The sequence below is a fragment of the Alexandromys fortis genome, unplaced genomic scaffold (genome assembly GCF_014885135.2).
Source record: "Alexandromys fortis isolate MF-2015 unplaced genomic scaffold, M_Fortis_MF-2015_v1.1 scaffold_44, whole genome shotgun sequence".
Lineage (NCBI taxonomy): Eukaryota > Metazoa > Chordata > Mammalia > Rodentia > Cricetidae > Alexandromys > Alexandromys fortis.
Genome location: NW_026067921.1, coordinates 1548141 through 1576087, shown reverse-complemented (window position 1 = coordinate 1576087; position 27947 = coordinate 1548141). Strand labels below are relative to the sequence as shown.

General features: G+C 47.1%; 1 long non-coding RNA gene across 1 annotated transcript in view; it reads left to right on the top strand.

The window, feature by feature from the left end:
* The first annotated feature begins 15884 nt into the window (after positions 1–15884).
* LOC126501173 (uncharacterized) overlaps positions 15885–27947 on the top strand; it is an 87476-nt gene continuing 75413 nt past the window's right edge. The window contains exons 1-2 of the long non-coding RNA XR_007591557.1: positions 15885–16177; positions 20239–20287. This is a non-coding gene — a long non-coding RNA (uncharacterized lncRNA). The remainder of the gene's footprint in view (positions 16178–20238; positions 20288–27947) is intronic.

Below are 27947 nucleotides of genomic sequence, written 5' to 3'. Positions count from 1 at the left end.
AAGTCCAAGGAAAACCCTCCTCCGTCCAGGTCTGGTAAGGTGAGCATCCAAACAGCCTAGGCTCCCACAAAGCCAATACATGCAATAGGATCAAAAACCCATTGCCATTGTTCTTGAGGTCTCAGTAGTCCTCATTGTCCGCTATGTTCAGTGAGACCAGTTTTAACCCAGGCTTTTTCAGACCCAGGCCAGCTGGCCTTGGTGAGTTCCCTATAGATCATCTCCATTGTCTCAGTGTTTGGGTGCACCCCTCGCGGTCCTGAGTTCCTTGTTCTTGTTCTCTCTCCTTCTGCTCCTGATTTGGACCTTGAGATTTCAGTCCGGTGCTCCATTGTGGGTCTCTGTCTCTGTCTCCTTTCATCGCCTGATGAAGGTTAATGTTCAGGAGGATGCCTATATGTTTTTCTTTGGGTTCTCCTTCTTATTTAGCTTCTCTAAGAACCCGAATTATAGGCTCAATGTCCTTTATTTTTATTCGATAAGCTTTGCACTGTAGGTCGGGCTCATCGGTTCACTGTCAACTTTGCCAGGTGATTTTGTTCCTAGGTATATATTTTTTCAGAGACACGGTTTCTCTGTAGCTTTGGAGCCTGTCCTGGAACTAGCTCTTGTAGACCAGGCTGGCCTCGAAATCACAGAGATCCGCCTGTCTCTGCCTCCCGAGTGCTCGGATTAACAGGGTGCACCACCACCGCCCGGCTGGTCCCCAGATAATAATAATAATTAATAATAATAAATTTTACTATTATTAACAATGATATTACTTTTACAATATTACTTTTATGACTTAGACGAGACAAAACATTTTACTTGGAAATATAATTCCATATTGCTTTTTTGATACTGATTCTTGTTACGTGTTTTGTTTGTTTCCTCATTCAAGGATTCAGTTTTCAGTATTTCCCGGAGTGCAGCAGGCTGGCCAGCTGCGTGTGCGCGTGCGTGCGAGCTTCTACGTCATCTTCACTTCTTCACTTGCCCGCTTGAGAGTTTAGGGATCCGCGTTGAGATCCCTGAGCACCACGCCGCCTCGCCTCCCTAACCAACTGAAACATCCGTCCGCTCAGTGCGAATACTGAGAAGAGCAGCCATATTCGTCCCTGCAAACTCGCTCTGGCCTCCACATGGTCACTGGCCTTGTGAGATCCGTCGAGAGAATTCGGATGAAACCCAGGGTAGTGGCGAGGACAGGGGTTCCGCACACAGCAAAAGGGGGCAGCTGCAGGGGTGAGCGTGGACACTGACCAGAGAGCACTATTCTGATTTTATCGACTATTTTTAAGTCTCTGGGGCAGACAATTTCCTAAGGAGTAACTTTCCAAGTGACTCTGACCGGAGGGCAACGGCGTCTTTGGTCTTCACTGCAGAGCCGCCTGCTACTCAGTGACCCATCTCAGAAGGCTGAGGGCAAGCTCTCCCTGAAATTGCAGTTCTTGCTTTTGTAAGTTATTGACAATGAAGGAGGGGATCAGCCTCGATGTTGTTCAACATCTAATTGCTAGCAGCTTACTAGCTACCTGAAAGTATCCGTGTCAGTCCTGTAAAGACTCGGGCTCCAGCTGTTGGCCTTTGCTTGGGAAGGACATTTATCCTTTAACTAGGGAACGGATGAGGAGCCTTGCAGAAAATGCTCGTGCACGCGCATACGCACACGCATGCACACACACCACATGCGCTTGCATCCACGCACACACACACCCATCCCTCCCAGCTCTCTTTTCTACCTGCGCACCCTCAGGATTAAAGAGCAAGAAGAGAAGCCACAGGCCCCCACTTGTGCAACCAGGGAAGTCTGCTTTTTGCTTAAGTTTGCAAATCTAGCAAATCTTTGTCTTATAAAAGCTTCTGAAAAGTAATTTAATGCAAAATTTTTTATATCCAAAATTTAAAAAATACTTCAAATATGATCCTGTTTCCAAACCTCAGTTGAAATCTTCTGTTTTAAATGAACTCTTCCATCGTGCAAACGCTGGGGGGAAAACACCTGATTAAAGTCGTTTCTGGACGGAGAGTTTGATTTTGGCTCGCATTTGAGGGTGTATCCAGTGCATCATGGTGGGGAAGACACAGTAGCAGGAGAATGAGGTGTCTGGTCTTATCGAATCCAGTCAGGAAGCAGAGAGGGGAACACTTGTGCCCAGCTCACTTTCTTCTTACACAGTAGAGGACCCCACCCTATGGATGGTGCCACACACATTTGGGGGGGGTCTTCTCTCGTGGACTAAACCTCTCCAGAAACACACTCAAGGACGGGCATGCTCAGAAGGGTGTCTCCTGGGTGACTCTGAACCCAGGCAGTGGACATTCAAGGTGAGCTATCACTGCCTCCAGAACAGACTTAGCAGGGAGTTTCCTTTATTAGGTTGAAGTCCAAGAATGAAATTATATAAATTCACACAAGATTTTGAAGGACTTGGTTATGATTTCTGGGTATGGACACTATCACTGAGTTGTTGAAATGGAAAAAAAAAGAACAGAAAAGAAAATCCAAAGCTCTATTGAGTCTACAATATTGGATTGTGATGTTTTTAAAAACATTTTTGACAGATTATCAGCACCATAACTAATAGTCCATCATCTAGAACCTTCTTCCTGGAGGTTCTCACAAGCCACCAATACTCTTGTTCCCAGCTAACGACCCACAAAACAAAGGTCCCAAAGACTGACAGACAGCCCAGAGTGATACATAGCCACCACTGTGGAGCGCCCACCGAGTCTGGAGCCTGACTTTCAGCTGGTGCTTGGTGAACGTTTGTTACATGGAGACTCTGGATCCTTTTCCGTCTGCCTTTGTCAATAACATCTCACTTTCTCATGTTACTGCCCAGGTCACCAGGGACCGCTCATTAGCGCACTGTTTCCCAGAGACACTGCTACACACACGTCGGAAGGTCAGCCTCTCGTCTGTGGTATTTGTGCATGAAATACCCTTACGGATAACCGCTCAGCATGTATGAGTCCTCACTCAACTGACAGGTTTCCCAAGAGTGGCATTAAGGGTGACCTTTTTATACAGTGACGAATAAGGCTGCCTTCGTGGTTGGGGCTGGTACAGCAGTGCTCCAGGGAGCTCAGCACTTAATCCAATGCTCTTCCTTCTCCATTTAAAAATTCTGTTTTTGTTTTGATTTTGAGACAGCTGTCTTGGTGTTCTGTCGCTGGGAAGAGACACCATGACCATGGCAGTTCTTATGAAGAGAAACATTTAACTGGGGCTGGCTTACAGCTTCGGAGGTTTGGTCCATTATCATCATGGCGGGAAGCATGGTACAGGCAGACACCGTGCTGGAGAAGGAGCTGAGAGCTCTGCATCTGGATCGGCAGGCAGCCGGAAGAGAACACCACACTGGTCATCAGTCACGGCTTGAGCATCTGAGACATCAAGGCCCACGCACAGGGACACACCTCCTCCAAAACCACCACACCCGCTCCAGCAAGGCCACACCTCTGATCACACCACTCCGTGTGAGCCGGGGGAGCACACATTTTCTGTCAAACCACCACAGAGGGTCTCACAATTTAGTCCTTGCTGGACTGGAATTTACAACATAGATCAGGCTGGCCTGTAGCTCACAGACATCTGCCTGCCTCTGCCTTTTGAGTGTTGGGATTAAAGGTGTGTGCCACCACATCTGCCTTAAAAAGTCATAATAATTTTTAAACAAAAGACCCCGTAATTTCGTCTTCACTAGGGAATGTCGGTGAGGTTGTCAATCCTATGGACACATACTAATACCAGAAAAGGGGTGGGAGGGAATGAAGGTTTTTGGCATGTGTGGTGCTTTGAATGAGCCACCCTTGCAGTCTCAACACTGAAATACCAGCTGGCGGACGGACTGTTTAAGATTAGGGGTATGGCCTTGCTGGGGGAAGCTCGGCACTGAGGTTTTGAGGTTTCAAATGCTACATCTCATTCCCAGTCGCTTTTTCTGCTTCTTGTTTGCACTTTAAGATGTGAGCTCTCCAGCCAGGTGGTGGAGGCAGAGGCAGGCGGATCTCTGAGTTCAAAGCCAGCCTGGTCTACCGAGTGAGTTCCTGGACAGCCAGGGCTACACAGAGAAACCCTGTCTTGGGAAAGAAAGAAAAAATAGATGTGAGCTCTCAGGTGTTCTTGATGTGATGCCTGTCTCCTGCCACACTTCCCAGCATGGCAATGGACTTTCCCCCTCTGGAATGGCAAGCCCCAAACAAACCCCGATGTCTGCAAGTTACCTTGGTCGTTGTGTCTTACCACAGCCGTAACAAACACGAGTGGGAGACCATATAACACAGGTGGCATGACGTTACCTGGAGTGCCTGGGACAGACATGTTTCCATGTCAGGTTTTAGAGTTCTTTGCCTCTACAACAGCGACACTTTGGAGACTCAAACATGAGATCCATTCATGTTTCGCGCACGTGTTATCCGCATAGCCCGGAAGTACCAGGGCTTCCATGCGTCAATGTTGCCAGTGGGAGCCCTACAGGTCAGTCAAGGAATTCTTTGCTTGTGGCTTCATGGCAGGTGCTAAAGAATTAAAGCATTTGAGGTTTGGAATTTTTGAGGTTACTTATGCTCAGCTGTGTGTTCTTTGTGGGAAGACACGTCACGTTCATTTAACAAAGTGATAGGAGTCGGGCGGCAGTTCGGATAGAAACGTCACCCATAGATTATGTATTTGAACACGTGGTCCCTGGTAGATGGTGCCATTTGGGAAGGCTGTGGAACCTTTAAGGGGTGGAGCTTTGCTGGAGGAAGTACGTCACTGGGGGGCCGATTTTGGAGTTTCTAGCCTGGTCCTACTTTTAATTCATTCTCTGCTTTGCTTTTGTGGTTGAAGGTGCGATTCCCTCAGCTTCCTGCTCCAGCCGCCTCCTGCTGCCTTGTCTCCTCCAACACTTAGGGACTGTCCTTCCGGAACCGTACGCCAAAATAAATACTTTCTTCTAGAAGCCGCCTTTGGTCATGGTGCTTCAGTGCAGCCACAGAAAGGTGACTAAAACAAGCAGCTTCCCCACAGGGGCCTGAGCCCTACCCAGACATAGGTGTCTGCCCTGGCTTGCAGTACCGGTTTGTGACCTGTGGGGGCGGGCCTTACACCTAACTGGAAAGGAACTGGCTGCACCTATGCCAGAGGCACTACTAACAGGTGGGGACATCTTGCATGCAGCTGGCAGTGCAGTTTGCAGGTCCCTGGCTGAACAGGACAGCTGGCAATAATTCTCTCCCATCAGCTTGATAGTACCTCCTGGTACCATGACAGTCACTATGCCGGGAGGAGCTTCCAGCTCAGTCTCAGGCTGATTTCCTCAGATCCTTGCAACCGAAGTATGTAGTGACCTCAGGTGCAGAGATTCACAGTTTAGCTTTGGTATGCAACCAACAGCAATAGCAATTGCCCTTTTGGTTTTGGGGTGCCAGGGATCTTCCCGGCCAACAATTCATGGGGAAGCAGCACACCCTGCAGCCTAAAATTTGTACCCAACAACCCCACGATGCCTGCAAATGCGTTTTCCTGCCCACACAGGCTGTCTTCTACACTTTATTACACTTATCATGTGTGTTCGTGCATGTGGGTGCACACATGCCATGGTGCCCATGTAGAGGTCAGAGGAAAACCTTTGAGACTTTTCTCTCGTCCTCCACCATATTGGTCAGGGTAAGGCTCGGCAGCAGGCACCTTTCCCGGCTGGCCCATCTTACTGGCTTTTCTCCTGCAGGGAAGATGTGCATACAGTATGTTCTGGGGGAAATGACTGCTTACTCCTACTATAAGCCTAAGTTTTCACCTGTAATGTTTTGCCACTCACTCCTCTTCCACACCTCTGGTGAACTGCTCCTCGGGCTTTAGAACCTTCTGGAAGCTCACTAGCACAGCATTTAGCTTTCTGTCAGTTTTTTTCCCTGAGAATTCCATCTAAATACAAACTATGCTATTATTGCTTTCAAGTAACCCGGACAGGATCCAACATGTTCTTCTCCTCTTTGAGCCTTCCCTAATTGCCTTATGAACCTGGCTTACATGCCAACTTCAATTAGTCAGGCTCATCAGAACATCTCATGTTTTGTAACAACCAGGTACCACCATGGGGCTCAGCAAAGCAGTTAAATCTCAGACTAGTCCTGAGGTCTCTGATAAATCCACTTCTTTCTTCTCCGTGGTACGGTCTTCCCAGCACTGGTGAAATGAGCACCAGACAGCACCCTGAGCACAGAACACTCAGCAACCCCTGTTCTTGCTCTGTTGTCTTCCGGTCCCCGGTGTGCACAAGGCACCTGCAAGCCCATCCGGGGCTGATTTTCCTTCTCTTGCCTTAGGTTGTACAGCCTGTGTTACAGGGAGGATGAGCAATGATATCCTTGGTTTCTCCATTTCTGTGATGCTCAGACAGACATCCTGCCCATCGCTTGTCCCTCGGGCATGAGGACTCCTTAATTTTTGTTTGAAAATCTTTCCTAATTCAACAAGTTCAGGGGTAAGGTATTCTTTTATCTTGGTTTTCTGTTTTAAGGCCCCCGTCTGCATGATGGCGCATGGACTTTCCTCTCTTCTGCAGTAAAGAGTGTACTAGCAGAATATTTCCTAAAACTTCTCCGTCTTCCTTCCTCTCTGTCCAGTTCTTCCCACGGTTCCATGTCTTTGGGCCCTAGTAAGAGCTCTTTAGACCAGGTGTAATTTACACCTGCTCCCTGGCTGTTAGAAACAGCAAGTCAACCACTCGGTCTCACCGTCACTTTGTTCTACTTTTCTTGCCAAATCCGTGGCTAGCACAGAGGAAAGCCACGGCAGGCAGACTTCCTGTGCTGACAGTCATACGTCTATCACCCACAGCGAGCGGAGGTCATACGGCCTGCTTATGACTCCGTGGCATGCATTCTGCCTGCAGGGCTCGTACTGTTTCCCTAGCCATCAGCCATTTGGGCACATTCACACGACCGATCTCATTTGCTAGGAGGCACACCAATACCAAGAAAAGAATGTCTATCATGGGGTTCAGACAGCCTAGCCTTGAATACCTGTCCAAAACCCATAGTAGGGAATAAATAACCACCATTGCAGAAAGCAAGCACACATTCCCAGCCACACAGGGAACATAGTCATAATGGAATTGCCCTGCAAATGCGCCATCCTCAGACAGGTCAGTCCCAAGATTATCACAGCAAAAAGGCTCATTCAGTTTCTCTTTAGCCTCGCCCGTGGTTCTGTTAGTTCCTGTGTGACAACAGGTTGGATGGTCGTATGAACAAGTATCTGTTTGCCCACATAGAGCACCAACAAAGAGCTGAGGGAGGAACTACTTGACTTGAGAAGTGTCTCGTGCCCCATTGCAGTTCCCGTGCCGCTGGCAGGAAGTGCCAAGGAAGGGTCTCCTCCTCCCCAGCAATCTTTCACTTGTGTGTATAATCTTAGTGGGGTGAACACCATGAGTCTTGCAACTTTCTTGGGAGCATCCAGGAGAAAATGTGTGAATCCAGAGGACATAACCAACATGTGGAACACTCTTCATTCAACAACAGTGGTGTGTGTGTGTGTGTGTGTGTGTGTTTCCCTCAAAAACCAAAGAAGCTGTCTTACCTCATAGGAAAAACCTCTAGAAACGTAAATAATTGAACTTTGTAAACTGTCTTCTCTGACTACAGTACAGTCAAACTGGAAATCAGTAGCAAAGGGACAGGAAAAAAAATCTTCAAACACTTAGAATTTAAACAACACACTTACAAATTAACGGTTAGTCAAGGAGGAAGTCTGAGAAGGAAATTTAAATGTATTAAAGCTGAACGGTAATGAAAATGCCTATCAAAAATATTAAGGAAAAAGCCGTGCCAGAAGGGAAATTTACAGCCTTAGTTGATTGCAGCAAATGAAGAATTCACAAGCCAATAATGCAGGTTCCTCCTAAGAAGCTAGTAAAGTACAGCCAAGTGAACTCAAAGCAACAGACACAGGAAAAAATAAGGAGGGAAATAATAAACTTTAAAATCAGAGACTTAGGGATGTCTCAGTCAGCAAAGTGCTTGTTTCCAAGCACAAGGACTCTGAAGACTGAATCCTAGAGTTCACATAATGTGCTGGGCAAGGAGACACACGCTGGAATCCCAGCTCTGGGGTGATGGGCATGACGATACATGGTGTAGTCACACTCTGGTGTGCTGGGCATGGTGACACATGCTGGAATCCCAGCTCTGGGGAGGCAGAGACAACAGTATCCTGGAGCTCACTGGACAAACAACCTGTTTGATGAGCTCCAGGTCAGGGAGACCCTGTCTCAGAGGCAGTGGATGGTGTTTTGGAAGATCACATGACCTCCACATGCACAAACATTATGCTCACATGCACCTGCACACACAAGTGCACAAGCATGCATAAAAAGAAAACTAAATTGAAAATAAGAACACAACAGAAAAAAACATGAAATGAAAAGGTGTTCCTTTAATGAAATCAATAAAGCTAATACATCCTTAGCAGGACTAACAAAACCTAAAAGAGGGGAAACACAAGTCACCAGTATGAGGAATAAAGCCAGTGATGTCACCACATCCCAACATCATTAACAGACAAGAAGCACCACTAAGAACTCCATGCTCCATCCATTAAAAGAAATTATAATGTTTATTTTTTAAGATTTGAAAAAAAATTAAGTTGCATTTCTGTGTGTGGATTTGTGCATGAGAATCCAGGTGTCCAAAGAGGCCAGAGGCATTGAGAACTAGAGTTATAGCTGGTTATGTACCTCCACGTGGGTGCTAGGAACTGAACCCTGGTCCTCTGGATGAGCAACAAGTACTCTTAACTACAGAGCCAACTCTCCAGCCCCCAAAGAAATTTTAAAACTTAGAAAGTAATTTAATTTTCCTCAAACTAAAAACTAACCAAATCCAACCAACATTAAATATATCATAGTCCTACAATCATTAAAGGAAATTTTACCTAAAAGTTTATTTTAAATTTTCCCATGGCCAAATCATTTTAGAAAAGAATTGTACCAAAATTTAAAGAATAAACGTTAAGCTTACATAATGTCATCCACAAAATAGAAGAGGACAGAATACTTCCTGATTAACTTCACGAGGCTCTAATCATAAAACCAGACTTTACACAAAGAAAAAATGGAGTAACATTCGTACCAATATCACAAACTTGGATGCAAAATTCACAACAAGATTGAACCTAAATATGTATAGGATTATTATTAATATGTTTTGGCCAATTGGAATATTCAAAGATGAATTAGTTTGATTCCTTATTTGAGAGTCAACCAATAATAACATTGTGTCATGTCATAAAATCATGGAAATGATCAAAAATATCTACAAACCCTTGAGCTGGATATTCTTCAAGGTGAATAATTTTCCCAGGAAGATCAGGAACGAGGCAAGTCATTTATATCTGCGTTCTTGCCTAATGAAGAGCTGGACGTCCTAGCCATTGAAATAAAACAAGGGGGTGGGGGTGGAAAGACTGTGGATAGAAGGGAAGAAATGAAAATGCTCCTTATTTTCAGACACATCATAACTACCTCTGTAGGAAACAGCATGAGTAAGGTTTGCATGATCACAAATGACCCTGTACATTTTTTAGATTTATTTTTTTAATTGTCTGTGTGGGGATATATGCACCTGTGTGCAGTACCAGCAGGGCCAGAGCTCACCTAAGATCTCTTGAAGCTGGAGCCACAGGTGCTTGTGAGCTGCCAGACCTGGGTGTGGGGAACAAAACTCCGGTTCTCTGAAAGAGCAATAGGCACTTCAAACAGCAGAGGCATTTCTTCAGCCCAAACATGTATTTTGATTGTGTTTCTATGCAATGATCATAGGGAAACCAAATTTTTAAATGAGGTAATATTTATAGCTACCTTCCAAAAAGAAAACAAAAGAAAGAAAAAGATGTCTTAATCTTTTTCTAAGCCAATTCTAAAATGTTCATTAAAAATAAATGAAGGCATAAATAACTTAAGAGATGTATTCACAAAGAAGCAACGTAAAACAAACAAACAAACAAAAACAAAGCAAAACAAAAAACTCTTTTCCCCCAGCAGATCTATAGGAGATGCGATTTCTAGCAAAAACCTAACACATTTTTTAAAAACAGATTTAGAAAAGCTTGTAATGTATGTGGAATGGCTAGAGCAATCCTTAAGAAAAGAATAATTGAGAGAAATAATTTACCCACAATAAATACTTGCAGCTCAGCTAAGCGGCTGCAGGGTGCTGGTGAAGGGTTGATGGGCACATGGACTGATGGGACAGGAGGCAGAACACAGGAAGACCCGTGTGAACACGCCACCTGGGTTTCTATTGTTGCTGTAACACATACACACCCACACAGAGTAAATAAATGAACAAATTTACTCTCAAAATTGGGGGAAATTGTCAAGATTTAGGGTTAAACAAGAGTTCTCACGCTTGATACCAAAATGAAAGACCGTTAAGATGCATCTACCTCACCTAGTCTGGAAATTTCTGTTCTGCAGATGCCCCAAAACAGACAAGTCCCTGACACAGACAAAACATTTGCAAACATCTCACAAAGGACCTGTTCTAGGATACACAAGTGGGATGTGGACAAAAGATTTTAACAGATATTTTTTTTAAAAAAGTGTACAGCAAAATTAAATAGGTATTTTTAAAAGATGTTCACTGCCATTAGCTCCCAGGGAAATGCACATTTTCTTGAGATATTACTACATCTGTCAGAATGGCTAAAATACAAATGCCGACAGTACTAAGTGCTGATAAGAGTGAGGAGAACCTGAGTCACCACAGACTCTGTTGTGGTTCTGCTGTGGCTGTGGAGAGGTGTGAGTGTTCTGGATATCCAAATGTCTTATAGAAGTAAGCTTCTACAGAGAAACACTGTCTTGAAGAAGAAGGAGGATAAGGAGAGGGAGAGGAAGTGGGAGGGGGAGGAGAGGAAGAAGAAGAAGAAGAAGAAGAAGAAGAAGAAGAAGAAGAAGAAGAAGAAGAAGAAGAAGAAGAAGAAGAAGAAGAAGAAGAAGAAAGCTTGTGCCAACAGAGCCCAGCAATCACTCTCATGGGCATTCTTTCCCTCTTCCCCTAGAAACCCATAAATCTGCACAGGGATGCTCATAATAACATCTTTATCCATGGTAACCAAAACACAGAACCAGCCCCTGAAGAGGCACACTGTGTGCCCCCTCCTGTCACGAATGCAACCCAAGGACCAACTATGGGTGGAATTCTAGGAAATGACACTGAAAATTTTTTGTTGTTTTATGCTTTTTATTTTGTTTTCGGAAAGAACAAAGGAAAAGACCATATGACTATGTAATTCCATTTACTCAACAATCTTGAAATGACAAAACTTGGGAGGGGTGGCCAATACAGTGTTGTCAGGGGTCACCTGTCATCCTCAGGAACAGGGAGACTTTGGAGGGTCAGCAGTGTTGGTGACTACCCAAAATTTCATCTGTGTGTGGGGGACAGGGATACAGGAATAATTGGAGATGGGGGCGGGGATTCTATTCCGCCATACCCATAGCCTCTGGTGTGGCATTGTGGGTAGTTCCAACAATTGTTAGTCAACTCTAACAGTTAATAGAGTTCTTGTCTAGCCTCTAGGAAGCCCAGGGCTTGATCCCAAGCACCACGTAAACAGGAGTGATGGTGGAAGCAAGTATTTGCAACTCGAAGGTGGAGGCTGGCAGATCAGAAGTTCAAGGTCATCCTAGACCACCTGCTAAATTCAACGTCCAGCCAGTGCGGCAGGAGACCCTGTTTCACAAACAAAACAGCACCAAAAAAGCCTGCATTCTTTCTTAGAACTGCACGGTGAATCCACACTTCTTTCAAACTGCGTGAGTGCTACCGGACTGTATGTATTCTTAAACATGCTACATGCCTTGACACACACAAAGACAAGGGACAGGTGATTATTTCTTAAATTTGGGGACAGTACCACGCTCCTAAGTGTCATCCCCTCACGTTGCTGTCAGCGACTGCGGGGTGTTGGATTTAGGAGTGGGTGAGGAGGATTCAGGGCCTGGACGCATTGCGATCAGGTGTGTGTAGAGGTGGGCGTTGATGTGAGCGAGAGGCATGGCCCAGAAAGAAAGCGCCAGGGCTAAGCATCCCCTCTTGTCAAAGAAGGTGACAGGCTAAGAAGGTACCATGCAGAATGTCAGTTAGGGAAGGGTTTCTGGAGGATGCTGGAGCCTCGGAAACGCCCTCCCGTGCACCTTTCAGGAGGCAGTGGGCGGCGAACGAATCCCCAGGAGCAGTAACCGAACCCCGCCATGCCCAGAACCAGGTAAGCAAGGGACCCGCTGCGGAGATGCGGCCTCCCGGCAACCGCCCGCAATCGTGCTGGGCAGTGCGGTTCTCAGAGGCGGCGCCGGGTCTCGGAAGATGCGGCGGAGACGCCAAGGAGGCTGAGAGCGTGGGGCGGGTGGGGCGTTGCGGAGATCTCTCCGGCGCCAGCCCAGTAGCAGCGGCTGGCTGAGGGCGCGCTCACCCAGGCACGTGGGTGTGCAACCACCGGCGCCGCCCGGCCTGCGCTCTGCAGCACCTCGGAGCGGATGCAGGCGCGGGAGCAACGGCGCTGGGCAGGGTTGGGATATGGCCCGCACCGCATCCTGGCCAGACGCCTGGAGGCGCTCTCCACGCACGTCCCTTCCCCGCTGCCCGGGCCTTCTTAAATTTCCGGAATGGAAAGCCGTAAAACCGGAGGCTTTGTCCAGGGATGGCTGGGGACACCGGAGCGTCTAAACCTTTAGCTCTAAACCTGACTAGGGGTGGTGGGGCGGAGACAGATGGACATTGACCTGTGGAGCCACCTTGGGTTTTCACAGGAACTCTACCAGCAGCTGAGCCTGGGACCCTAGGGTAGCCGGCGGGTTCCACGTGGGTGCACTTGGAGCTGGGGCAGCCGTGGCCCGGCTGCGAATTGCCGTCGTAGGCGCTCCGCAAAGGCTGCTCCCAGCCCCAGGCATCCACGCGTGCCTGGTGCGGGTGCCGCGGAACCCTCTGGGGAAGGAAGGTGGTGGGCGGGATGAGAGGTGAATAGCCAGAAAGGAGGGGGCAGAAGGCACTAGAAGGTAGCGGTCCCACAGTCGCAGCAACACTGCAGTTGGCTCAGCGGAAACGACAGGGGCAGTAAAGCGCCTGCCAGGCGCAGGATGGTTCTGACAGGGCCTTGGTCGGCTCTGAGAATGAACAGAGGGGAAACTCTGTTTCACAGACTCTTGTGGCTGCTAGCCGACGTGCGGAGATTTGGTCATGGGGACTTGAAGGAAGAGAGGCGAGGGTGACAATGCTTGTGCTATGGAAGGGCATGCCCGCAGCCTGGAAGCTTCTGTACTCCATCTTATCCCGGGACCCCCCAAGCTGCCATTTGTCCCCTTCCACCACGCCCTCGTCGCAGCCTTCCAAGAAATTCTGCACTTTATGAACCTGCCCCACACATCACCATAGAGCAGCTTCTCACAGCCCACACCGGTGTGGTCACTCCAGAGACACAGTTCCGCAGACTTCGGATCGAGCTGCAGGAGGACGCTGAAGGCAAACACTCTGCAGCGATCAGTCTGGTTCAATGTCACCCCCTTCATCCCGGTTGCAGTGCGCTTTCTCAACAGGGCGTGACCCTGTAGACAGACCAGCCAGGTCGAATCTGGGCCCTGCCCGCATCCAGTCACTGCCGCCCAATACCCCAACCTTTACTGTAAGGCGTGTCCCCCCCCCCCCCACACACACACACCCTGCACCGCGTCAGCTACATCCTGCTCCTCTCAGTGCTCTCCAAGGGCAGGACGTGTGAAAGTCCAGGATCTGACCACACACCTCCAGCTATGCGGGACCCATCTTGGGTAGGTTTGTACGTTTAACTACGTAGCCGTTCCTAGATGTGCAAGATAAAGCACTGGGCGGGGGTAGTTTGCAGTTCAAGTTCAAAAACACATTCTTGAGGCTCTGAAGTGTTATTCACGGCCTCTCTAGGCTTCATCTTTGAATCCAGATCCCCGGAATTACCTCTTCAGGCCTGCCACAAGTGTCCGGTATTCTCCCAGTTTCCCGGAGAGAGGGTTGGGAGAGCAAGTTTAACTGTGAAAACCCTACGATCTGTGTCTTCTGGTTTTTTTTTTTTTTTTTTTTTTTTTTTTTTTTTGGCCATAACCAACTTTCTATTTTAAAATCGTGGTTAACATCAAAATTAACACCTGGGAGCCCAGAACACCCAGCTTTTTTACTAAAAGGTACAGGTGTGTGTGTGTGTGTGTGTGTTAAATGAATTATTCCCCCTTTTATGTAGTGTAGTTTGGAGAAGGACAGAGAGGCATCTGCTTGAAAATAAGAGGCTCCTTAATTTGACAAGTCCTTTCCTTTTACGCTTCCCTATCTCTCATGCTTTCCAGCATCCCCCAAAGTTCCGTCTAGCGTTGGTGCCTGAAGCTTTACATAACAGTTAAACTTCCTACTAAGCAAACCTGCTGAACATTTGCCCTCTGCCCAGAGAAGCTAAACACTCATAGGACATGAAAGGGTTGGGGACAGGCCCTTTGGATCGAGGTGGGGGTAGCTTCGCGGATGGAGGCTGGGAGTAAAGGTGGAGCGCTAAAGTACCAAGGGCCAGAGTCAGGTCTTCTTCCTTTTCGTGCCTTGGCCTCTGCAGTGGTCACCTTGGGCGGAAACCGCATCCACGACCAAATCTAGTACAGAACTCCTTTGGACAGAAGTTAGAAAGAAGCTAGGGTAGAGAGAGACAGTTTGCTTCTAATAATCGCATAAGTATACCTACAGTACCGCCCAAGCGGCGAGCAGACGCGGGATTCACCATCCCCACGTGCTGCTGGGGTTGGTGCAGACCAGTCCGCGGGCACCGCGGCGAACGTGACACCGCATTTTCTCCGAATTTCTGCCATCTAGGATGGTGCAACCAAGGGAGGGGGTCATGGGGAGGTGGCTGCGAGGCTGCGGAATCCACTCTCTGCAGAGAACTGGAGCTTGGAACAGCGCGAAACTCCGAAGGCGTTCACATTCAACAGAAAAGCAACGCCCAGTTGTGGGTGGTTAATAGCCGGCTTCCCACGGCCAGGAGGCTTGTCCCTAGCGGCACCGCTACCTTATGTTTTAATTTGATCTTTATTGGGTCTTTGATCCCCTAGGCTGCGGACTGGACTTGCGTTCCGAAGGCCACTGCCCTCTCTGGGGAGGGTGGACCTTCAACTGCGCTTCCCCCCCCCCCCCGACACACACCCAGGGAGTCAGCTAGAGTTCCTAGCCTTCTAGACCTGAGTTATCCGGCATCCCCGGGCGTGGTCCACTCCTGGGGGCTGGGGGTAGGGGTGGGGGGTCTTTCTAGCCTTGGAGCTGAGCCACGTCTACAACGCAGCCCCTGTACTCCACGCCGGTGCTCAGAAAGGAGAGAAGGGGAGGGGAGGGGTCACTCTTAACTATGAAGTGACAGTGGTCTACCCAGTGTGTGTGTGTGTGTGTGTGTGTGTGTGTGTGTGTGTGTGTGTGTGTGTGTGTGTGCTGCAGTCCAGGAGGGAGGGTTCTACTGCCAAGGGCAGGGCGGAGGACAGTATAGGCCGGCTGGTAAAATGAGAGAGCTTTCCCAGGTTCAGCTGCAGTGATCACCCGGCATTGCAGCTAAAGGGGCTGGTTGCACCCTGCGTGCTCCCCCCGCCTTCCCTGTGTTCCCCGGCTTTTCCAAGAGGGAAGATGGGGTGCCCATAGCGGGTGGGGCGCGCCGGGCTGCCCAGCCGGGCGATCACGTGTCCCCCCCACTCTTCCCCTCCCCCGCTACTGCAGCGGGAGTTCCAATCAGAGCGCGCCAGGGGGCTCCTCCCGGGCAGGAACCACCCGGCTCAGCGGCGCGGGGTGGGCCGCCGTCACCTGACCGCCCGCCCCCGCCCCCCGCGAGTAAGGGGCGGTGGTAGCGTCTGCTCGGTTACAAATGGCCCCTCCCGCCCCGCTCGCCCGCTCGCTCGAGCTCGGCGCGGACCCGCCCGGGACCGCTCCTCGCAGCAGATGCCTGGGTCCCACCGCCCTAACCGGCGCCCGCTATCTGGCCACCTCGGAGGGCACGCTCAGACACCCGGAGGTCCGGCCACCTCAGTGGGTGCATCGGGCACACTGTGATCCGACCACAAGGCGAGGCGCGCTGGTCACTCGGGTGGGCGTGCTGGGCTTCTCTGCGGCGGAAGTCTGGACCACAGTGTGACTCCCCTTCTAGCTGTAGGTGAGTGCCCAGAGGGAGCGCAGGCGTGGGATGCTCTCCGACCGTGTGGGGACCCCGGGGTCCTCCGAGGCACCGGCGGATTTGATGTAATGACTAAGTCAAGCTTGCAGAGCGAGTCCGAAGTCGCTTGCCTTCTGGGCCTCTTTAGGAGTTTCCCCAGTCTCTGCTTTGGGAGAGAGCTATTTGCTTGGAAGAATTCTTGTCTTGAGATACTTGACAAAGGTTGAAAAGACACTCAGGTGGGAGCCGGTAGCTGCAGCTATCAGGCGCGGGTTAGGCACTGCCTGAGAGTCTAAATGTGGGGGGGCGGGGGCCATTGTGAAAATCAGCCCCAGATAGGGCGAAACCTCTGCGTCCGGTCACTCTGTCCCCAAAAGCCACTTGAAATACCAAGGAGAAAGGGAAACCCAGTGGTTCTAGCTGTTGCGTGCTGACCAGCTAACCCCCTCTGTAGGTTTCTGATCTACCCCTGTACTGCAGGTGATTTTGCCAAGGAGGTGTGAGACTTGAAGGCACCTAGGAAATATTTTTACTTTATGACTTTTGAGCAGAAAATACGTGTTAAAGTGTTGAATTGCGAGGAAAGATGTGAAAAAATCATTTAATTAGCCTTTATTTGTAAAGTTTTGGTTTTAAATGAAAAATAGCATCGGTGTAGGTATTTAAAATACTATTTTGCGACTGTACCTTTGGTTTTATGACTGGGCTGGGTTTTTGTTTTCTTCTTAGAGAGTTGCATCCATATATTTCTTATAACCTTCATCCCTTCAAACAAGACCCTTCAAAAGAGAAATAAATAAATACCAAGGTGTGTGTATGTGAACAGGACTGGAGAAAGCGGTTCTGGGGAATAGAAGACAGCCTCCTTTGAGTACAGTGATGGCCAATTTAATTTGTCATATGCCACTGAAGGGAATGTCAAGCTGATAGCACACAGACTGGAGAGAAAATGAAGTAGGAGTTGCCGGTGAAGGAAGAAATAGGCCCTAATCCAGTTACACTCAGTGAAGAGCTGAGTCCCTCCACACTGGGGCTTCAGTCTGTCTTGGTGGAGGTGGAGGGGTGGAGGGAGGCAGTTTGAGATGCAAGTGCTGAGAGAGAGAGTCAGGATTGGGAAAATGGGTGTGTCCAAAGACAGCTCTTGCCCATGTACTCCAGCTACACGGTCTGAAGGGTTCAGAGGTCTGCTGACTCATAAGGAGGCCAACACAATTAGATTTTACTTTTAGACCTTGACCATACTTGTAAAAAAATTTTTTTAAAAAATAAAACATATAATAACCCTTATCATCAGAGAACTCAGTCTCCTCACATCTCTACTCTGGGAGATTTTTCTCCTGGGATTTTATATTCACCCCCTTTATTTCAATGCCTGCCATGCATGTTGGTGCATACATCTCATTTGACTTGACACAAAGGTTTTCACCTCCACCGTGATATTAGATACAGTGACACCCTTAACCACACAATTATGTCCAAGGTATTGTTGAACATATTGGAAAACTGGAATGTGGGCAATTTAGTTTCTTAACAGCAAAGATTCTCCTTGCCATTGCATTGCAAGACCAGAGAGCCCCACCCTGTTTCTGAGCCTCTGCATGCAGCCAGGGAAGGAGCCCTGCAATTGCAGTCATGCAGGGCGAGGCACTGCCAGTCTTGGGTGTTGCCCGCACTGTGTGTTCACCCACATTCTAGGAGGAAGACCTCGACCCATGTGCCGGGCTCCAAAGCCTCATATTTCTCCACCTCACCTGCCAGCTTGGCAGATACACTATTTATAATAACTTGGAAAGGCTGCTTTTGATGAAAAGACACAAAGTGAGAACTGTTTCCAAACTCTGGTCTGGGAGGCTGAAAGACACGATAGAAAAACAGATGGCCAAGGCTATATGGATCTCGTGATAAAAATTCCTTATTAAATAAAATAGGTTTTGGAGGTTTTTTATTTTTTTTTTTTTGTCTGATGAGGTTTTCAGGTGATACATGGAATAAGCCAGCATGGGTGTTAAGTCAAGAGCCTGGTATCTTCATGAGGACAGGAGGAAGAAATAAATGAGTGGACTGACCCTTTACTGCAAAATCTGCCAAGCAGAACCAGGTCCAGCCAGGCCGCCTGACTAGAGAAAGACCACAAGATTTCAAATCTATAGGAAAGAAAGGGTTGCAAGCCCTTTGAAGAAAAGGGGCATTATGAATTCATAATTGCTAATCCCCATGGCCGCCCTCCTGCGCATCCTCTACCGCAGACAGCGGGGCTGACCAAGAGGAAGGAAGACCAAAGCTTTTCTACTTTCCTTAATTTTTTTTCTGAAAGATGCCTGCCCACTTGGTTACCATCCATTCTTAAGGTAAATGCATGATTTTAAGAGGAGAAAGAGATACTTCTCACCTGATTGCTAGAATGAGCTAGCACATCTCCAGATCTGGCTGGACCTGTTAGCACTTCTCTCAGCCATTACTCTGAGTGAAAATTGCATGTTCCTTTTTAAACTGATCATTCAAGTTCAGAGCTGATGAAACTCCTTCTGTTCCCCCAACACACACACACACACACACACACACACACACACACACCTTCACCCCCATTACATTATCTTACCCTCTCTTAAATCTACGAAACATACCTACAATCCCAGCACCTTGAAGGTGTTGAGTCACAGGAACAAACAATCAGGGAAATTGCCTGCGACCGCAGGTCATTCTAAAATCAAAATGACTTCAGTAGCTTCAGGACTCAGATTAGCAGGACAGCTCCAGCGCTCTGCTCAGATGCTAGTGCCTTGGCAGCCATACTTGCAAGGTCTTCTCCTAAGACATCCAGTGGCACTGTCTACTTGTTCGCTACTGATTGCAGTGTGAGACAGTTCCAGAATATTTACTGCCTTGAGTTCCCAGAGTAAATAGACACACACAGCATTGTATGAGGAACATTCCAGAACATCCCAGTGAAGCTAGTGATCTGACTGAATTAGCACCTGGACTACTAAAGCACACCAACTAGGCTCATTTTTTACCCCAAGAGAAGCTGTTGTTAATGAGCACAGGTTTCTCAGGACACTGGAGAGGGTTGAAGGACAAAGGGGAGGGGGGCGCAATATCTGACTTGGAGCCAACCTTGAGAATCTCTCTTTTCCTCTGGGCATGTCACGTCACACTTGTGATTTGTGAGGCATTTGTTGAAAACCCAGTTTGCAAACCAATTGATTTCAGGGAATTTTAGATTTGTAACATCATTAGTTCTTGTATGTTTGAAAATGGATACATTTTTATTCTGTGTGTGTGTGTGTGTGTGTGTGTGTGCGCGCGCGCGCGCATGCATGTGTTATGTGTTTGAGAGAATGAAAAGCAGTTTTGTGAACCCTGAAAACTGGGTGTGGTAGTGCATGCCTATGATCCCAGCACTCTTGAAAGACTGAAGAAGGAGGATCCATGTTCAAGGCTAAACCTTGTTTCAAACCAGACAAAACACAAAAGCCCCACCCAGGCCAGCGGTCTCCAACCCTAGCATTTGGAATTGCAGCCCTTTTCATTTTAAGAGGCATTAAATACTTGCACAGACATTTCTGCAGGATTCAAGAATGCGCTTCGCATGCATTCTGCCGCATGCACATCCGTCCTACACAGACTGAGTCTGCTGCTTGGGATTATTTGATTTTCATTTTGAGGAGACTCTTGGGTTCTCAGGGGCCTTTGTAGTTGTGTCTTTCCCATCTGTGGCTACTGGATTCTGATTCTGTCTAGCTGGGCTATCTCCGGACCGTAAGGACAAGCGCTGAATAAATTTTAGTTTTCCTGTGAAGCAAGGGAGGTCCCTCTCCCTCTCACTTTTTTCAGTGTGTCATTTTTTTAGGTTTCTAGTTTGAAAGCAGTCCAGTTCTAGATGTTTGGAGTCAAAATTCTGTGACAAGTAGCCTCGCTCAGATGCAACTCAGAAGTCACCCGCTTTGGTCAAATGTCTGCCACTCACAGAATCTGCAGACAACTCTAACTGCTAATGCTCTGACCCACAGAATCTGCAGACAGCTCTAACTGCTAATGCTCTGACCGTTTTGCTCTTGCAGGTGTTCTGACCTCTGACTGCTGCCCTCCTGCCTGAGCGTAGTTCAAACTGTAAGTTCAACAAACCAAATAATTAAATATCGATAGTTTAAGAGATCTATACTGATTTTCCAGTCTGTCTACCTAAGATTCAGGAAGAGGGAAAGGGGGTGGAGACCATGGCTTGGGGGGGGGGGCGTGCAACACGGGGACATTTTTTATGACTTAGCCTTATGACTTTCTGTGACTGACTAGGCCCTCACAACCCTTAGCTGCCTGTCCTTTGTAAGACCCTCCCTTGCTACACTGTAAGACCCTCCCTTGCTACACTGTAAGACCCTCCCTTGCTACACTGTAAGACCCTCCCTTGCTACACTGTAAGACCCTCCCTTGCTACATTGTAAGACCCTCCCTTGCTACACTATAAGATGGTGTGAAGCTCTGGTCTCTGGGCAATGACGCCTTGATATTTCCCCAATGTCCTTTTCTTTCTGGATGGCCCTGTATGCTCTAATATCTTAGCTCGAGCAGATGGCTCCTTATATGTAGTTACCTCCAGACTCAGGAGCTGAATTCTTCTGGGTCAGATGAAATTCTGTAGTTAGCAACTTCACCCTCTACACTAACCAAAATGCCAGCTCCCAGCTGGTGAAGACTAGTCTTGGGGTGCTATACTAGTAGGCTATAAAATGCAATGTATTAAAGTACCCATAAAGAGGCTACATGGCGCAAGAGTTTACAGGTTTCCCCCTGGGCTGGATCTGCCTTCTCCACCTTATGGGTATCAGTGCATCCAAATGTGACTCTTTGAGCAATGGGGATCATCTGTGCTCTGAAGGGGTCGGTGCTAGGAGAGACACGCTCTCCCTTCTGCTTCACATGCCTTGACATGGAATTTAAGATATTTAAAAAAAATCTTAGCATTTAATGCACTCTGTCAGTGGATGGGCTCGGAAGAGCTGGTTTTTTTTTTTATTATAGAAAAGACATTTCTCTTATCTTCTCTCTTGTTTTTATGCCGTTCTGTGTCTGCCTCCTTGTCTAAAACACAAATTTCTGTTATCATTCAATTCACTTAATACCACTTCCATTTTTTGTATCTCTGCAGCTCATTGCTAGAACCGCTAATAGACTTTCAACACAAATAGTGTATTGATCACTGAAATCTCTTTCGAGCTTGACTGAATATACATAATGGGGTGTCAATCGGAGAAAAATCTCATAATAAATGGCAGGCGACTTATATTCATGAGAAAAATGTCTTGGGCAGCACACAAAATATCATGTCTACTGTAGCATGACAGCTATCCTCGCTGGTCCCGGCCGGTCTCTGCCGCATGCATGGTGGGTGTTTAATCGCAAAGGCAGGGTTAGAATGCCGAGCTCCTGAATCTTTCCTTTCTTTGTTTGTGTGAGAGGCATTTTGTACACTCCACAGAGTATAAACATCTTCCAGAAGCACCGCCAGCAAGAAAGATCTTTTATACCTGAAGGATTCATAAATTGCAAACAAATCTGTTTAAGTTGATGTATATTTAAAATCAGCTACTGATTTATGCAGTCCATATTTTTAAAATTTTTACCATGTGTGTACCAGGGCATACACACACTGTATGCAAATATTTCCAATGCATGTATGGGAACACATAGTGTATTTAGAGAGAAGCCTGTTTTACATAAATTATTTTTAAGAGCAACCAAACAGAGGAATAGCCATGCACTGGGAAAACCACATTTTAATCCCCAACCCAACCCCCTTTCAGCTTGCTGTTGGATGATAACGTGAAGGAATCTCATTTTTATAATTTTATACACAATCCTTTAAACTTACTTTTCCTGCCAGAAGTCTTGGATTATTTCTGCAAACCCAGTACCAGAGAGACTGAGGCAGGTGGCTAGCTATGAGTTCAAGGCCAGCCTGGGCTACAATGTGAGAACAGTGTCAAAACAGTTGAGTTACCAGGCTTGATGTCCCACACTGTTAGTCCAAGCACTTGGGAAGCAGAAGCAGGGGCTTCTTCCTGAGTTCTAGGACAGTCTAGTCTACATAATGAGACCATGTCTAAAAACAAAGTGGTCAGTCAATCAAACGGATGGAGATGGCTGGAAACCCAGGAGGCGGCGTAGTCTACCTGGCCAAGGAAAGACCCTGTGTCAAGAAACAAGGAAGATGGTGCCTGAGGACAACAGCTGGAGTTGTCCACCAGCCTCCACACTCACGTGCGCACACATGCATGTGTGTACCTGCACTTACAGTTACTACTTCTCCTACTGCGGATGATAGAGACCACTTTTCCCGATAGAGCAGCCACTGAGACATGCTGATGTTCCCAGTGAGAAGGGACCTTCAGGGTGTTGCCGCCCTGGGTAATCATAGACACTTCTGGCAGAGTCCAGTTTCTTTACGTACTGACTTGGCAGCTACTAGCCAGCATAGAATCATGCTCCTTGAGGGATCCTGGATGTCCATGGCATGAGGTGACACACTGCTTCTCCCCACGCAGTCTGAAATGTGCAGTCTTCCCCAGTCTGTTGGGCAAGTGCAGCCATTTAGGTTTGCCTCCTCTTCTCTAAGCAAATTAAACCAATGGCCTTTTGCTAATCAAATTTTGGGGTTTTTCGCCGGGCAGTGGTGGCACATGCCTTTAATACCAGCACTCTGGAGGCAGAGGCAGGTGGATTTCTGTGAGTTCAAGGTCAGCCTGGTCTATAGGAGCTAGTTCTACAGGTCAGCCTGGTCTACAGGTCCCAAAGCTACAGAGAAACCCTGTCTCGAAAAACCAAAAAAAAAAAAAAAAAATTGGGTTGAAAAAAATTACTTAGTGTGTGTGTTTACAGTTTTCTTGATGGAGCACATACCACCATGTGCTGTGGAGGTCAGATGACAACCTGTGGGAGTCGATTCTCTCCTTCTACTGTATGAGCTTCAGGGATCCAGGGATCCGCTCAGGTCATCAGACTCCAGCAATTTCTAATATACCGTGTGTGTGTGTGTGTGTGTGTGTGTGTGTGTGTGTGTGTGTGTAGAGAGAGGGGGGGAGGGGGAGGAGTCGGGGGCATACGAAAAGAAACTAGTGGTTGGAGACACGGCTCGGCAGGTAAGAGCACTTGCTGCATAGCCAGGCCCTGCGATCAGATGCCAGCACAAAAGCTAGATGTGGCCGTCTGGGCACCTGTAACTTCAGTGCTCTGTGGACAGACAGGAGGATGAGTGAGGCTTGCTGACTGTCAGCCCAGCTCAGGTTCAGTGAGAGCCTCTCAAGGGACTGGGACCATGACAGAGTAGAACACCAGATGTCCTCTGACCTCCTTGTATATATGTATATATGTATGCACACACACGTGCGCGCGCACACACACACACTGGCCTCCTTGTATATGTGTACACACACATGTGCACGCGCGCACACACACTGGCCTCCTTGTATATATGTACACATATGCTGGCCTTCTTGTATAAATGTATGCACACACATGCATGCATACACACTGGCCTCCTTGTATATATGTATGCATGTATGCATACACATGTGCACATACACACTGGCCTCCTTGTATATATGTATATAAGTACATATGCACACTGACCTCCTTGTATGTATATATATATGCATGTATGCACACACACACTGATCTCCTTGTATATAAGTACACACGCACACTGACCTCCTTGTAGATGTGTATACACACTTACACACACACTCTCACACACACATACACACACATACACTCTCTCTCACACACACACACTGGCCTCCTTGTGTATATGTATGCACATACACACACACCGGCCTCCTTGTATATAAGTACATACTCACACTGACCTTCTTGTATATGTGTATACACACTTACACACACACACATACACACACTCATTCGCTCTCTCTCACACACTATCTTACATCTCTGCAGCTTTGGAGTTTTCATGGTTCCCACCTCAGGTGACATTCGGACTGATCATTGTGTCCATCGGGACAAGTGAAACCACTGGGCATTGAGCTCCGACCTTCTCTTTCCACAGCAAGGACTTGCATCTTTTTTTCCCTGCTACTTTGATAAAATGTTTTTGACTCTTTTGTTTGTTTGGTTGGTTGGTCTTATGTTCTTGGCTAGCAAATGGGTTGGGCGCAAAGTTTGCTGAGAAAATGGATTACCGGAAAGCTGGTTTTTAGAGATCCAGGGACATGTATTATGGGAAAGCTGCCCTTACCAGCAAATGGTAACTATAAAATATGCCTGATGAATAATCTATATGTATTCTTTTGTATGTCAACAACTTGGTTCCAGTTCAAAACTGTAGGGCATGTGCGACTTTTCAGAGTCAGTCAGTTACATAGCTTATGCTTGGAGACTATCTGGTAAGGCTTTAATGGAAGGTAAGCTTAAACTCAGTTGTAAGAACCAGCCTCGTGAATTTTAGCCGGCAGAAAAGCGCATATTGCGAAGTTGGAAGAAAACTGGGGCTTCTTGGACGTCAGCAATGAAGGAGAAAATTAAATCCTTAGAGAAAAGAAAATTGGAAAGGAAAAGTATCCCTAAAGGATGTGGGTAGGAAACCTGCATTTGTAGATCCTGCTTGTCTTGAATGTTGGGTGGTTTACAGATACATCTCACTGGAGTGGGCGAGAAGAGAATTATACGATCTTGCCTTGGGCCTGTTAGTGCAGGCTCTACCACTGGACCCCACCTTTGCTCACACGACCCATTTTCTCATTGGAAGAACATTAAAGTAGCTCTTGGCTATAACTACCCAGTTTGGTGATATAAATATGTAGTCTGCTTAAATAGATTATGTTCTTGCCAGTTTTTAACGTACTCTTGGGCTGAGGCTACTCAAAGATAAACAGAACAAATCTGGTGGAGTTAAAAAAAAACCAGCTTCTACACTCTATCAAATTTTTAGTATAACTTTCACATCATTTAAAAATATATTCAAAGGCCAGGCAGACAGCTCAGTCAGTTGAGTAGTAATCTGAGTTAAATACCTAGAACCCATGTTAAAAAAAAGGGGCGGGGCAGGTGTGACGGTAGACAACACTTGTAATTCAGCATTAGGAATGCAGAGACAAGAGCATCCCGGTCTCTTACTTTCCAACCAGTCTAGCTAAACAAGTAAGAGACCCTGTCTCAGAAAACAGGGTAGACAGTGACTGAGCAACAACACCTGAGCTTGTTCTCTGGCCTCCCACATACGTGTATGCATGCAGGACTATGCACACACACACACATACACGCACACACACACACACATGCACAGTGCTAAAAAGCAGCAGAATGTACAGCTGTTTCACAAACAGGACGTCACCACACCTAGAGTTTGTGCTGTATGGCTACAGAGAAGTTAAGAAAGATCTAAAAGTCCTTGTGTTTTCGTTTCAACCTGACTGTGTTTTTAGCCGTCTAAGCTCAGTGCGTGTAGAGTTACGACCACGAAATCAAAGGGCAACCGAGACTAGTTCTCACCGTCATGTCTGTGAGACCAAGGGTAACACAGTGAACGAGGATGATGATTTGCTTTTTAAAATACTTGCGAGGTTGGCTTTTATTCCACTTTAATAAAGAACGCATTTGGGTAAAGAAAATTTTTGGTGTATGCAGTAATGTGGTTATCAGCAGGGTAATCTGGTGTAAATGACTTTTAATAATTTAGCTTTCTGTTTAATAAAAAGTTTATTTTTAGGTTTAATTGCTTGCTAGGGGAAAATTGAGAGAAATTTGCTTAGGGCATGTAACTGAGCATAAGGCAAGTTGGTTCACCAAGGAAGTACTGTAACTGAACAGCTTCTCACGCGTCTCCGCGTGTCTCTTCAACCTCTGGACCACCGTGAGAACAATGACAGTCAGGGGAATTCATATCATGCTTATTAATATATGTGCACTATATAGGTATAGAATACACCGTAAGTACTCAGTAAGTAAATTGATACTTAAATATATACATCATTTCAAATGAGCCAAAGCCATTTCTGTTTAACTGAAGCCTGATCTAGACACGACTAGATGTTGCATAAAATAAGAAAACAGGCGTGTTGGTTTCCACCACTTAGTTTTGTGTGAGGCACACACTATATTAGGTGATTTTCTCAAGGACTGGGGAAATGGCTCCGTAGGTAAAGCATTTGCAGAGCGAGTGTGAGGACCTGAGTTCTGGTCCCCAGCTCCTGTGTCAACTGGACGTGGTAGCGTCTGTCACTGCGGTGTTCTTCTGATGAAACGGGAGGAGAAAATGGGAGGATCCTCAGACACAGGGGCCTGCCTCGGGCAAGGAAGGGAGGAGGTCGAGCACCCAAGGCTGTCCTTGGACCTTCACATGTCCTTAGACCACGTGTGCCATGGCGTGTCTACATGCGTCTACATGTCATGCACGCACATACACACACATGCACACACGCACACACATGCACACACGCACGTACATGCACACATGCATGCACGCACGCGCATGCACAGACATATACATGCACACACGCACGCACATACACACGCACATACACACACACGCACACACACACACAGATTTTATTTTTTAAAAGCTACTTTCTCATTGCTAGGCAGATCAATCATAGCCTCGCAGAACTTGGTGAGTTTGCTTATTGATTGTTTGATGCAGGAAGGAAGCTTTTAAGGAGCGAGATTCTTATATTTAAAAAAAATGAAAAATCTGCAAATTCAACAAATACTACTTTCAGCTTCAGTTTCCTCTTTCGTCTTGCTGTGGCTCTGGTCCCCTTCAGACCGTGTGATGGCCACAATAGTGTGACAGTTAGACATGCGAACCCCGTGGAAGAGGAACTGAGTTTGGATCCTCTGAGTAGCTGGATGCCTTGTCTGTGAATTCTGTCCCCAGGGATTTGAACATCCAATGTCAGAGCCAGTGTGATTCTCAGCCACACACTCTTCAAGTCCCTCATCTGATCGGTGGATTTCCCCTGGTGCTTGGGATGGAACCCATACCTTGCTCATGCTACCTCTGAGCTCCACCCCAGACCTGGTGATTTTTCTCCTCTGTGGATGCCTGAGCTGTTCTGCAAAACCCTGTAAAACCATCTTTCCCTCTTATTCTCACAAAATGAAAGCTTACAAAGTTCAAAATAAGATTTTAAGATGTGAAACCTACACAAATCGTGTGACTAGGCTCTTGCGTTTGGATACAATCCCTGGACATCAGCCTCCATGAGGCACCGGCTCCCGCAGGTGCTCTCAGCAAATGTGTACAGAACTAGGCTGCCTTAAATCAGGCAGACGGACAAACCTCGGGGCTAGGATTTAAACTGACAGAAAAATTAAAAACAAAACAGCACATGGTGAGGATTTAAAGCAGGATTTAAAGCAGGATTCCTCTCTGGCATCAGGGAAATGGGCCACATGCCGGTATTCTCTTCTTCTTCTTTCCTTCTGTAGTCCCCAAAAGATGCCACTGAAAGCGACCACAGTGACTGAACCCTCTTAGCCTTACCAGCTCTGAGCATGAGCTTATGGGGTTCCGCACCGTCAGCATCAGCATCTTCGCCTTGTCAGCCAGGGAACTCTCCGCAGTGAGGGACACATTCCCTATCGTACAACTGCTTAGAGCTGGAAAAAAAAACTGTCCAGCATGGCTAAGAAACCGAATTGTTTCTTACAAGTTTTTAAAATGTCCCATGTGGCTACATATTGGTCCATCCCGCTTTGGCGGCTGATGGACCCGTGTCGGTTCTGCGCGAAAATCCTTAATGCTCTGTAAACAACCATG